Genomic DNA, 13,193 nt, shown 5'->3' on the forward strand with positions numbered 1-13,193 from the left:
AAGAAAGAAAGAAAGAAAGAAAGAAAGAAAGAAAGAAAGAAAGAAAGGAAGAAAGGAAGGAAGGAAGGAAGGAAGGAAGAAAGAAAGAAAGAAAGAAAGAAAGAAAGAAAGCCTAACAATGGATATTAGATTATTCCATCCTAGTAACAAGTATTTATAATGGAAGCAACACAATGTTAAAGGCTTTGTGTGGCACAGTAGTACATTTAGCGGGTGCTGTGATGAACAGGACACTGTAAGGGAACTGTGCCAGGAGAGGTAAGGCATTTTGTTAATAAAAGATGAGCTCGATATTACATGTGAATAAATCTTCTGTAAAATAAAGCCATTAGAGCTAGCAAGAAATATTACTCAATTGTACAGTAGCAGACAGTTCAACTAATGCAGCTGCTCTAGATTTGACCCTCAGCCAAGTGAGACCTTATTCTGTGAAATGCTGTAGGACAAAGGAGTCCTGATTTAGTACCAAAATCTCACAGAAGCCTATAATCTAGAACTGTTTTTTAGGTGCCTACCAAAATTCTGTCAATGTTTAAGCAGATTTATGCAAGACCAGAGAGCTGCGGAGTTTTCTTTCTTTTTTCTTTGGAAAACCTTATGTGTAATGGTGACATCATTAGCATGTTCACAGATCTCTTCTTACCAATGGAATCAGCAGGGCTATGATATGCCTCCTGACTCTTTTGGGTAATGTTTTAAATACTGACATCAGTTACTGCAGTAAACTGACTGGAACATACAGCTGTGCGTCTTTGTAGGTTTTGTGCTTCCATTGTCTTGAAACAAACACACTGGTGCCTGAAGTTATACATGTTTTGGAGAGTCATATGTTTCTCCCATAGCCCCAGTTAGTTCTGGAGAAAAGTGGTGTTTCTTTGACACAGCTTTTGAAAATACAACTACTTCTTGTAAAATGAAACTTTATTCTAAAATGTATCCAAAATTGCAAGACACAAGCACCATTAAACAGATAAATAGACATATATTTATGTACAGAGAGCATCAAAACACAAAACAATTGTTAATATAATTCTTATACCATTTTAATGAGTATCCATCAATAAAACTTTACAATTTAAAGGAGACTTTTCAGTTGCAAAACAGTTGTAAAATCATATGTATAAATTATGTTTACTACAATTCCAATAACAGAGGCAAAGTAAAATACAAAAATAATAATCAATACTGCAAATTCAAATACAAAACCCAAAGTAATGCTGCACAGGTACGTACGTACACTGGATGAATTCATGCAGCTAGGCAGTGCAACAAATTAACTGCTTAGTTTAACTTATCACAAAGTGGAACAACCATGTCGGCAAACAGAAGAAAATATATTTTTGTAATAAATCATAGTGCATTTTGAAGTTAGACTTTATAAAATGATTGTTGAGTGATATACTTCTAAAATCCCCCATGTGATCTGAGATTCCCCAACTCCTCTCCTGCAAAATAAAATACAAATGACAAAAGCTAAAAAACCCACTGTAGTACAGAGTCTGATGTACTGGTACCATGTTGATTTCTTATCCTTGGTATCAGACTTGTTTGCAAGAGTCCACGTCCCTAGGGACATACATTACTCCTTGCTATGTGAAAAGTAAATCTTAAACGTTCAAATGCTATCCCCATTAAGTTGAATCTCACATGATGCGTAGACTGTGCTGGTTTAGAGAGACACAGCTGAGCCTTGAGAAAATAACTCTTAAATCCCTACAAATTACAGAGAGAGAGAGTAAAACGGAGGACAGAGAGACCTCTTCATTACCGAGGTTCCTATCCCTAATTGCTTTGATTACACATACACAATAACATAAAAGGCTTTTATGGCTTGGATGAAATTTCTTCGAATTTGCTGGGCAAGCGGAAAGCCCATGTTTCTCCACAGAGCTTGCCTTTCACAGTGTAGAAGGCTACGGACTGTTTTGGTTGGTGAAAGGAAGCCTCAGTAACTGCATGGAAAGATACTTCCACAGTGAAAATGCTTTAGAGATAAGGAAACAAAATCAGAACAGAACCTTATGAAAACTTGTGATTTCTTGTGTAGCTGTGATACTAAAACATGGCTGTTCACCTTTCAGTTTTGCGTTGTTTGGTACTTCATGATCAAAAATAGTTAAATGAGAGGCTCATGCCTCATCAAATGTTACTGGTTAGGTGTCTAAGTTAGATGAGATACAATTACACAGTCTGACGCTTTTTCCTAAAGTCTTAAGTGATAAGCACGCTCAGTGTTTTCACTAGGAAGTCACTGCTAATGCTACATTTCTTTGCTGAGAAGACATTAATGCACAGCAGCCTGTAAACTACTGAGGAGTTGCTCCCTGCATCCTTTGTGCATCCACAACTCCCTTTCAAGCCAATGATAACTTTCGTGTTAATAAGTTTCAAGCAAACAAGGGATGCAGGAAAACACTTGTATTGGGTAAACAAGGTAGCAATTTATACAGCAGCATTTCTAAATTTTCAACATGCAAGCACATGTAGAGAGAAGCTAAGGGACAGCATGCACTGCAGTGATATGTCATTGTGCTTATGTCTGGTGGAGAACACTATGGCGTTTTCACCTGGGAAAACATAAACATTAGACCCAGAAGATTCAAATAGCCAGTATTAATGAAGCCATCAGCTACTATGTAGTAAAGAATACCCCAAAGGTTTGTCCGCTCATAGCTTATAGATACTGAAGCTGAAGAGAATTACAAAGGCACAATACAAGCCTATATTTCTTGTAAATTATATATATTCATATATTTTGCTCAAACCACCTCAAGATACTGAACGATAAAATATAACTGAAAATATAAACATTAATTGAAAGTTAAGCACTAAAAATAAATGCTTGCTGGAGAAGATAGCTCATTACTTGCTACATTTCAACACTTCCCCGGTGCTAATCTTGTTCACATCTCCTCCATGGCTGACAAAACCCATCAAGATGTTCAAGAATATGGTGATCCACTGAGAAAAATGCAAGAGTATCAGGCAACAGACAAGAACGGCTGTATGCATCTGAAAAGTTGTCCATAAGTGGCTACCACAGTTACCTTTGTCACTGCCACTGCTTTACTTTTGGCCCAGAATTCACTAAGGACCCAGAAGCAGGAACAGAAAAAATCATGGAGGGATGAGTCTAGGGTAATTCTCAAAGATAGTATTTTGGTTCAGTTCAGCACTTAAAATATGAAACAGCAGAGCAGGGATTGTACTAGCGTTATCGTAAGAAGCATTTCTCAGTTTTTCTATTCATAGCTACACAAGATGCTTATCATTTTCAACACCAAATAACCCACAACTCTGAAAATATAGCAAACATACTTATACCACTGCTGTTAGACTCATTAAAATATGAAAAATAAATTACACCTACATTTGAGTGATGAAATTATATGGCAACTTTGGAGGCAGCCGCTCTTTGGAGGCTCAGCTGAGACAATGTGGACACTTCATGAAGGTGAAAAGGCGTGAGTTGCAACATTCATATTTTTAAACCTCAGCTGTTCCTCAGCTTGCAACAAGAAGTGGTATGATTGTTTTGACATGGTACCCATGGTGAGTGAAGAAGGACAGACACCAAGTTGGGTGAGAATTAAGGTAGGTGTATGGTGCAAGCCTGAGGTGGAACTTAGATGGGCTTTGCTAACCCGGACAGTAATGCTGTCTGCAAAAATCTGGCCTATCTGAAACTGGGTACCTTCCTTATCTCCAAACCAGCATATGAAATTATATACATTTACAGAAAGCGTACAAAAAATCCCCATATACTGCCATTACTACCTGAATTTTCACAATCCTAAATTAGGAGCTTCTAGATTCATTCCTGAAAGCTCTTAGGAAAAGGAATCTAGTCATCCCTAGAAAGTATATACATTAATATCTTAGTTACAACCTCACAGCTGAATTTAAAAGCAGCATATGCTATTGCTGGTGTTGATTTATCTATGCAATGGTTTCTTCATATGTTGCTTTAAATGAATGAATCAGTGCAGACAAAGAATGAGAGAGCCCATTTAACAAACGAGGGAGGGCAGGGATAAACCTTCCAGAAATGTTTAACAAGCTAATTCAAGTTACCCCTGCTAACATATATATATATATATATTAAAAAAGAAAAAAAGAAAAAAAAAAAAAAAAAAGAAGTACAGAAGGAGGCAATAGCAAACTACAGGGCAGAAATCATGTTTGAGACTGAAGGATTTAAAAAACTCATCTGGAAGCCACATGGATTCAGATTCTCAGGAGCTATGTTATTCTTTCCCATTTTAACCCATTCCAGGGATGTGAAGCTAAGTATTAAACCTAAGTGTATGCTCTTAAAAGCAATCAGGATTTATCACTGGAGAGGGCAATGGATGCCATCATACAGTTTTTCAGAGGCATCTCTGCTTCTGCCCTTCCTGTGACTTAAAAGTGGGAACTTAGACTGGTAATTTTTAGGTGGCTAAAGTTAGGGTAGGTTGAATCAGACCAGTGAGGAACAAAACCAAGTCTGGTGTGGTGGTGTCAAATTACCATCACCAAACACCAGTTTGCAAGAGCACTGTTGGATGCTCCAACGCAGATAGGCCTTTGGTCAGGGACCATGCACTCCATCACTTTGCAGCTCCCTGGTCTTGCCAGGAACTCTCAAAGATAAAACAGTGAAGTGAGATTTATGACCTTGTTTCCCATGTTTGGTCCTTAGGCTTCTTGGTACACCATGGATTCCCAAAGATGTGCCAGCCTGGCTGCCAGAGACACCTCCTGTGGGGAAGCTGTCTGCACGCAGGCACAGGTTGTTGTCTCTTGGTACAACAGAACTAACTCCACCAAACCTCTCAGCAGCTTAACAGCTGTGGAAAACAGCCGGACATTTTGTTCAAAAAGTACTTTAAAGAAGGGAGGCCTTCAGGTGCATGTCTATTTTCTGACACATTCAATAAGCTTCAAATTAAGATGCATGTGTGGTATAACTGCTTCTAAGGGCTGCCACTGGACTAGTTATGATCCCCAAAGCAAAACCTTAAACAACTCAGAAAGGTACACTGTCAAGCAGCTTGTTGGACCTCCCATTTGTGCACCCTGCTGCCCTTTTGAAACGGTCCAAGAGACTGCCTTCAAAAATCACACACGAATTCTGGAGGAGTTTGCAACTGGAGTTTTTACTTGCCCTAATGCAACATGCACGCATCTGCATATTTATGATGCGGAGGGAATTTTGTATTGCCATACTTTTGAACTCTTTCGGTACGCCATGGATTAGCTCTTTGCTTATTTACCTGTCAATAATGAAAGTCAAGCACTTACTGAGAAATACAGCTGCACTGAAATATACAAAATCTGTGAGACCTGACACAAAATCAGTATTAATGCTTAAGGTCAGAAGCAGGCCATCCTGCTTTGTATGGATTTTCTATATTAATATTTAGATTGACAAATTTAATTCCAGATGAGTTGGAAAATTTCTCCTTATTTATATATATAACTCTAGAGACTAGAGTTTGAGTGTTTGTTTCACTTGTGATATTGAAAGTCAATCTCTGTTGAAAACACACCTACCTAGTTGTTTATACGCAGCCAGCAAGCACCTTTCTTGAACTGTGATTATGCCCTGTTCTCTATTTTTTGACCTTTCTGGCCTTGGAAATATAAAGACTTGATCTACAGATGGTCTTGGAGGTGTGAGGAACATTTTTTTCAATACTCAAGAGTTTTACATGAATGGGTGAAAGTGCAAAGTCACTAACAAATACTGCGCTTATTCAAAAGGTCAGCCTAGTCACTTAAACTAAAAAATACATGACTATGAATCCCCTTCAAATTTCTCAGGTTGCATTGCCAGTGATAGCTGGTGACAAGGGCACACAGCACAGATAATGTTCCCTGACTGCAACCAACAGTTATGGGTTTCTGTCCTGGCACCAATGCAGAAGCTTTGATACACCAGGGGAGAACCTGGTGTGTGTTTCCCATGGGGTCTGATTCCCAGCAGCAACTTGCACACACAGCCAGCATGGCATTGCAAGATGCTGGCTGTCCAATCGTGCTTGGCCCCAGGCCCTCATACAGGATGCAAACTGAGCCAGGTTTGCTTAGGTTGTGTTTGATTTAATATTCCTGCTAGCAGCTTATGTATCCTGCTGTCTGAAATAAGTCCCGAAATCACTAAGCGTGCTTAACAAAGGTTTACTTAGACGTGAACAGCAAGTTTTGATGACAGAACAGGTACTATTGTAGTACACAGTACACACGGCTGCACAGTCAAGGCCACCTCTTGCTTCAGAGCAGGAATTTATAGTATTAAGCAATAGAGACAAGGTTTCTTGCACAGAACCTGCAGGAGTTTACAGACCAAGAGTTGTTGAGGTATTAATGCCAGCCGTTGGCTACACAGAGTATGTGTGCAATGTGAACCAAATTGACAACAGTTTACCAATGCTTTAAGTAATACCACAGATATGCAATTAAATCTTCCTCCTCTCCCTGCCAGAAATAAGTGTTTTCTAGCTGCATGTACGGCAGTAAAAATCTGGCATAAAAAGCTGCTTTGATGTTTTTTTGTTTGTTTTAGGCAAACATGCACAAAATAGATGCACCACAGCATTCTTGGAAGGGGATACTTGCCATAGAAAAAAAAAAAGGCTTCACAATTTGTCAGTAAGCATACAAGGCATGCTGATACAACACTTCTCAGACAGCCACTGCAGGGCAAAAAGGGTTCCTTGGATGCCTTCCTTCTGTCTCCTCCCCAAAGAAAAAGTTACCTGATTCTCAGCAGAAAGTTCCAGCTCACACTGTCCTCATTCCTCTCCTCCCTTATTTCATTTAGGAACTTATACACTTTTCCTTAACTTTTAATATCAATGTAAATGAAAGCTTATTACCAGCTAATGTACTTTTCGAATTCTCCTAGAAATCACAGCTTTAGTAATCATTTCCTACTTCAATCACGTAGGCTCTGTTTGGATTTTAATTTTCCTCTGTTCTGCACAGCAAACATCAACTTCTGTCTCAGGCTATTTTATGTCATTGCTGGAAGTCATCTTGTCTAATGCATAATAAGCTAACTTTCCTAATGCTGAACACTTAACAACAGCTCTCGGGATCTTGCACAGCCACAACGTTTGTCATGAAATAAATGTTCTATGGTGGGACTCTCATTACAGATGTGAGTAACTTTCTGAATATTTATTGGGCAAGTTGTTCTTGTTTTTGTGTAAACATCTGGCTGAGTACATTTAATGGAAAAATACAAATGAGAGGGAAGAAAAACAACAGAAATAAAACCTACAAATCTCCAGTTCATCCACAGGAGAATTGGCTCCTTGTGGTAAGGAGCAAAGTTCTGTACGAACAACTGTTCACACCAAACTGGGGACAAACATAGGTTTGGCCATGGGTGTTGTTATAACTCCCTCCAACCCTGAAGAGCTGTACATATTTCTGAAGCAAACCAGACTTCCAAACTGTATGATCTAGTTCTTAGCACACACAAGGAACTGGGGAAATGTGCCTATAAAAAAAAAAAAATAATAATTTAAAACAAACAAACAAACAAAAAACCCCCCAAACAAACAAAAACCCAAAAACGTTCTGCACTGATTCCAAAAACCAGTGCCAACGTCCCATAACTTTCTCTTAGAAAAACCAGACCTCTTGCTCCAGTCCTGCAAAATCCCAAGGATCCCACAGGCCCAACTGCCAGACGCAGTGCAGCAGCTCCCTTGGAGAGATGAGGCTGGGTATGAAGGTCATTTGCCACCCAGTCCTCAACAGCCAGGCCCCACAAAGGCCTGCTGAGCCATGTGCATCAGATGTGAGGCAACTTGCTCTTAGGGATATGGAAGGAGATTTCAGCATGAAGGCCTGTGTTATTTATAGCAGCTAGGCAATAAGTTTTGGTTTGGTCTGGCTTCCCAAAAACATGTATTTCAGTAAGTCTTTACAATGCTGAATTCAAATAGAGAAGGAAAAAAAAATGTCATTTGCTTTCTTGGATTCTTTTGAACGTAGATATTAAATAGTGGCTAGAAAGTGACCATTTCAAATCATAACTGAAAATTGTCTCTTTATTAAATGTGAAAACATGTACCCGAGAAAACCCTTACACATTTTTATGGCAAGTTTTCCCATTACATGAGAGGCTTTCTTACATATTTTAGGCTTAGATGAAGAACAGTGACCAAAGAGAAGTTCAGACTAAAACTGCAAAGCTGTTAGCTATGTTGAGGGAAACTATGGCTGCATGATTGAAAGCAAAATGAAAGGACAAGTTCACAAAAACGTTTAATATAGTAGTGAACAATGCTCTAAGAAATAAACTAAGAAACAGAAGAAAGCCATATCTGTTCCACATATCAGTACTATGGGCACATGAATGTGTTCATGCACCAGTAAAATCAGTAAAATGAGATAAAATGTTGGCTTGGGGAAGACTTCTAGACTGTCCACACTCAGCCTGGGTTTAGCATTTTAGCAGTCTCACTCTTCTGAAGGATATTATTTGTATTGTTAAATCTGCTTAAAATTAAGCCTGTGTAGGCTTTATTTCAAACAAATGAGCATGTGCAGGATCAGAATTTCAATTGTTGAGTAGACAGTCCATTTATCTTCCCTAAATTTGTTACTATAATTTGTTTCCAAGATGACAGTGCTGGCAAACAACTTGCATGCATGCACTCAAATGAGTAATTTAGCTAAGGATTTTTTCCTCTGTTTTTCACGTTGAAACAAAATTTTGGTAATTTCAGTAGACTCTTTGTATTTTTCTCCAAATATAGATCTGTGAAATAATGTCACACCTCAGACAAATTCTACATTTCACCAAGGTCAGGGTGAAATCCTACAAGAAAAATGACGCTATCTGAGTGGTTTCATCAAAGTTTCAGCAGGACAACTGGCACAAACAGCAGCTTATAGGATGGAGCCAATAACGTCTGGAAAGCAGAGGGAGCTGCACACACTGAAATTTAAACCTAAGTCTCAATTGAGTGTACTCAATTTTTATAGATGTTGTTTTCATTACATCCTGAATTAGATCCTTAGTGTGATCAGTTTAAAGAAAAATGAGCTGTCACTGCTGAAACAGTCTTGGGGGGTGGGAGGGAGGGGGGGAGGGATTAATTTAACAGATGTGCTTTGCCAGGATTCCCTTCCTGAAGGCCTAACCAAGCCCAAGAACATTTGGGACAGAAGCTGTGGTTCTATTCTCACTTACTGTGAAATAAATTAGAAAAAAATTACCAGGTTTTCTTTGACTGTTTTGTTTTCAATATCTTTCAACCCTCTTTTATGTTCTGCAAATGCAAAAATATCTGGTCAAATTCTGGACATTCAGTCCATATTTGTCACCAACAACACTGGATCAGAGATGCCTAAGAAGAAGAGAAAACACCTAAAAATAATTAACTGATCTGAGAAATAGAAATCACTGAAACATTTGTCAACTGAAAATTCATTTTAACTAGTAAAGTAAAATGTTCAACACTGAATACTGTAACAGCTGGTGTCTCATTACACTGCCCATCTAATTCTGAATCCTCTTGAAATGCAGTTTTTCATTTGCTAACCACAGAATAGGGCAAAATTCAAATTATTTTTTTGGCCAGTTCATGAAGCTGCCCCAATGCAATGATTCTGAACTCTTCTCCAGAGGCAAGGCTCTACTCCCTTCTTCCTATTTTCTATTATTTAAGATAAACAATGAGCCTATATCTCTCTCCTCGTGTTTTAACAAGGAGAGCAAGGTCTGAATGCCTCCGGAGTACATGCAATGAGACATGGGGCACTGTGCTCTGCAGAATCAAGTGGGGAGTGAGCTGGTCATTCTGGCAGTCAGTACTCTCCTTGAGGAGGTGACACATGGGTGGGCTGGCTTCTGGAGACCCCTGGGGGAACTCGCCTGTCATTTGGATGCCAATCATCCCAAGGCAAACTAGGACACATTTGGACAACCTACAGAGTGTGAGAGACCTCTCTTGCTGTTGCTGCTGTCTTTTGCATGTACCAACTCCCAGAACATCAAGTGCAATTTCAGTTCTTCCTTGTGCTCAGGCAATTAAGAAAATAATGCAACCCATGCATGCAGATACAAGGTACTTGTTTGTATCAGGCTACATGTTTTACTAGTGATTCATACAGCTTCTTCCTTGCCTTAAACTCCATTCTTGTCTATGCAAGACTCAGATATGGAGATAAAATCTGTGTATGGATGCTCCTACTCAAGGGTTTATGTAGAAGGTAAAGTACTGATTTCACTGTGAAATCCACAAATGAATCCCAACTCCAGCTGAATTCTGCAAGGCCAGAATTTTTGCTAGAATTCTGATGATATGAGACTCTACTTCTGCACTTCCAATAAATTATTCCCATATTTCCAACTTTTAAGATTTCATCACTTGTTCTTAAAAATCACAGTCACAGAATTGTAGGGGTTGGAAAGGACCTTTAGAGATCATCGAGTCCAAACCCCCAAAAAGCCTTACTTTAACCATGCCTGAAAGATCCATCTGCTAAATCATTATCTATTCTTTTCCATATGAAAGCAAGAAATCTATCTAAAAACATAGTGTGAAAAAACTACCTGGCATCACAAAGAATAGTATTTTTACCAGAGCTGGACAAGTTCTGACATAATCAACAATGCTGTTGCATAAGGACAGATAAAAACATCAGTTACATTACACACCGAATGCACATTTCTAGTGCATTAGAAACATAAATGGGTGTATTCAGTCAGTACTTGGAAACAATCTTTCTTTCCATATTAATACTCCTTTGTGTGATGTCCTACAAGGATCATAAGCAAAAGAAAGAAAACAAATTACCAAGCAAAAATCTCCATGCAAATTTAAAAAACAATGGGATACTTGTAATTTACAAGTTGAGCATTTAGCACATCCTGTTGTTTTCTACAGGTTCAGTTCCAGAATGGTTGTAATCACCTGATCTTAGCAATGAGCAATGAGTTATTTACAACTTCACTCATGTATGTAAGCACAGAAGGCAAACATTCCTTACAAAAAGCAAGATGATTAGGCTACTTTATATCTGATTAAAATTCTAATAACAAGACGTTCACCGATTATTCAATCAAACATCCCAAATCTACAATTTTGCAAGCTTGCACATCTTCCGTCCCACCTATCTGTGGAGCTGTATAGTTATGGAAAGTGCTGACATACCTAGCAACTTGAAGTACCAGGGCACAGAGTTACACGTTATAAGAAGCACAGCCCAGTTCTGTTCCTTTTGAAACCAGCAGTGTATGTGCTGACATTCATGCTGCAGGATTGATGCAACAATGTTTAATTTAATATAAATGTCTGACAAATGAAATGTAAAGGGGTAACAAAGATTTGCTGGCAATCAGAAAAACTGCATAGAAAGGAGATTCAAAAGAATACAGAAGAAGAGATATGTCTGAAAGGATGTTATGCTCATGTATATACATTAGGCCAACATATTTTGATAATAATATTCAGTATGTGCTGGCAGTTCTTTTTAAAGTGTACTGTTTTATGCATAGATTTAATTTAATGGTCAGACTTTCATCCTTAACAGGTGCCAATAAGCTAAACTGTTGAAGATTATACCCAATTCAGGAGGAAAAATAAAAAAAAAAAAGTTTTGATTAATACGAAGCCACAGCTCTGTTTAATTTTGCTAGAGCAAAAAGCTCCAGGGCCAACATGCACTGTCTTACAATCTCAGTGATGCTTTGCAGGGGCTTTCTCCAAGGCACTCAGCAGACCCCAGATGGAATCAGGTCACAGGCTCACTCAAGGGCACACTTACCTGCTGCATGAAAGGGCTTTGGCATGTGATGTCCAGATATATTCATCTACCTTAGTCCAGCAGCAATGACATCACGTGCCTGATACTGGGCAGAAAAGAGTCCTAGAATTGTTCTTGGAAGGCTACCAATAAGGATAATACAGATGACAAATACAAGCTGCAAGGATGCCTGCATTTCACACTATTTCTGGGAGAAGATGGGCTGCACCGTGGACATAACCAGGGAAACTTGCTAGTAACAACCATGACAGATCTCAGGAAATTAGATCTTGCTTTCTGTTTGTTTGTTGGGTTTTTTTTTTTAATGCAAATTATAGGGGCTCCTGGCATCTCTTTAGACATCAACAAAATGTTTTCCAAAGAGAAGCAAATTAATGCAACCTTCATAATCACTGGGAATAAAGTCCAAGAAACTGTATAATGACAATCTAGTTCAACATTACAGCTAATCAAACTAAATTACTAAAAAATAACACTACCAAAACTTTTAACATAATTTTAAGCCTCCAAGAGCTTCATCCTTAACTGCCCTAACAAGAGAATAAAATATGTATATGTTTTTTTTTTCACATATATATAACATATATAAAAATAAAAATGAGTTATGAGATTCTGTTACTCCTTATGTGCATCTACCATCACAATGAGCATACTACATACAATTCTTCAGCACAAATTTATGAAAAAATATCCCCTTACAAGACTGCATGGACACTGTCTGTCCAGAAGTGCTCCTCCTCTCAAGTGGCTCTTCCATCTGCAAAGTCCAAAGTGGACTTTGGTTTTTGGCTGTGGCAAAAATTTTAGTGCAGCCACTTTGTGTTCACATTGCTGATCATCAATGTTTTGACCACTACTCAATTGAAAGCTTTCATTTTCTTGGGAGATCTGGAGGTCACTAGGAACTAACTACAGTCTTGGTTTTAGAGCTTTGCCTAAAGAGACATGGGATTATTTCCAGAAGCTCTTCCTTAAAGACCACACACCTTTTCTCCACTCTGTTCCCAGCTTTCACATCTAATATGCTGACCTTATAAAACGCCCCAGACCTTTGTTCCTCTTTTGTTCATGGCAACAGGTAAGACCCTCACAAGACATAGTAGTCATAAAAAATATTTACTCCCTCATTTTGTTTCACAAAAATGGCTGCTTACTGAAAGGTTTGGGGGGGGTGAATTCATGTACCAGAGTGACTTGATTTCTCAATGGGCTTGGGAGATTGTGTCATCAAGACCATGGATTATTACGATTCAGTTGAGAATCACTGAAAAGGGGAAACGTAAACATAAATTGTTAGAACAGGTTTTGTTAATAAGGACTCTACCGTATTTCCACTAGTTACCACCCCTATGGAGGATCGTGCTAAACAGAAAATCCATTACCAAAGGCAGAATAAGCCCTGACACTTTATTGCTAGA

This window comes from Lagopus leucura, unplaced genomic scaffold (genome assembly GCF_019238085.1).
Source record: "Lagopus leucura isolate 7727_CA_CO unplaced genomic scaffold, USGS_WTPT01 Super-Scaffold_810, whole genome shotgun sequence".
In the NCBI taxonomy this organism is placed as follows: domain Eukaryota; kingdom Metazoa; phylum Chordata; class Aves; order Galliformes; family Phasianidae; genus Lagopus; species Lagopus leucura.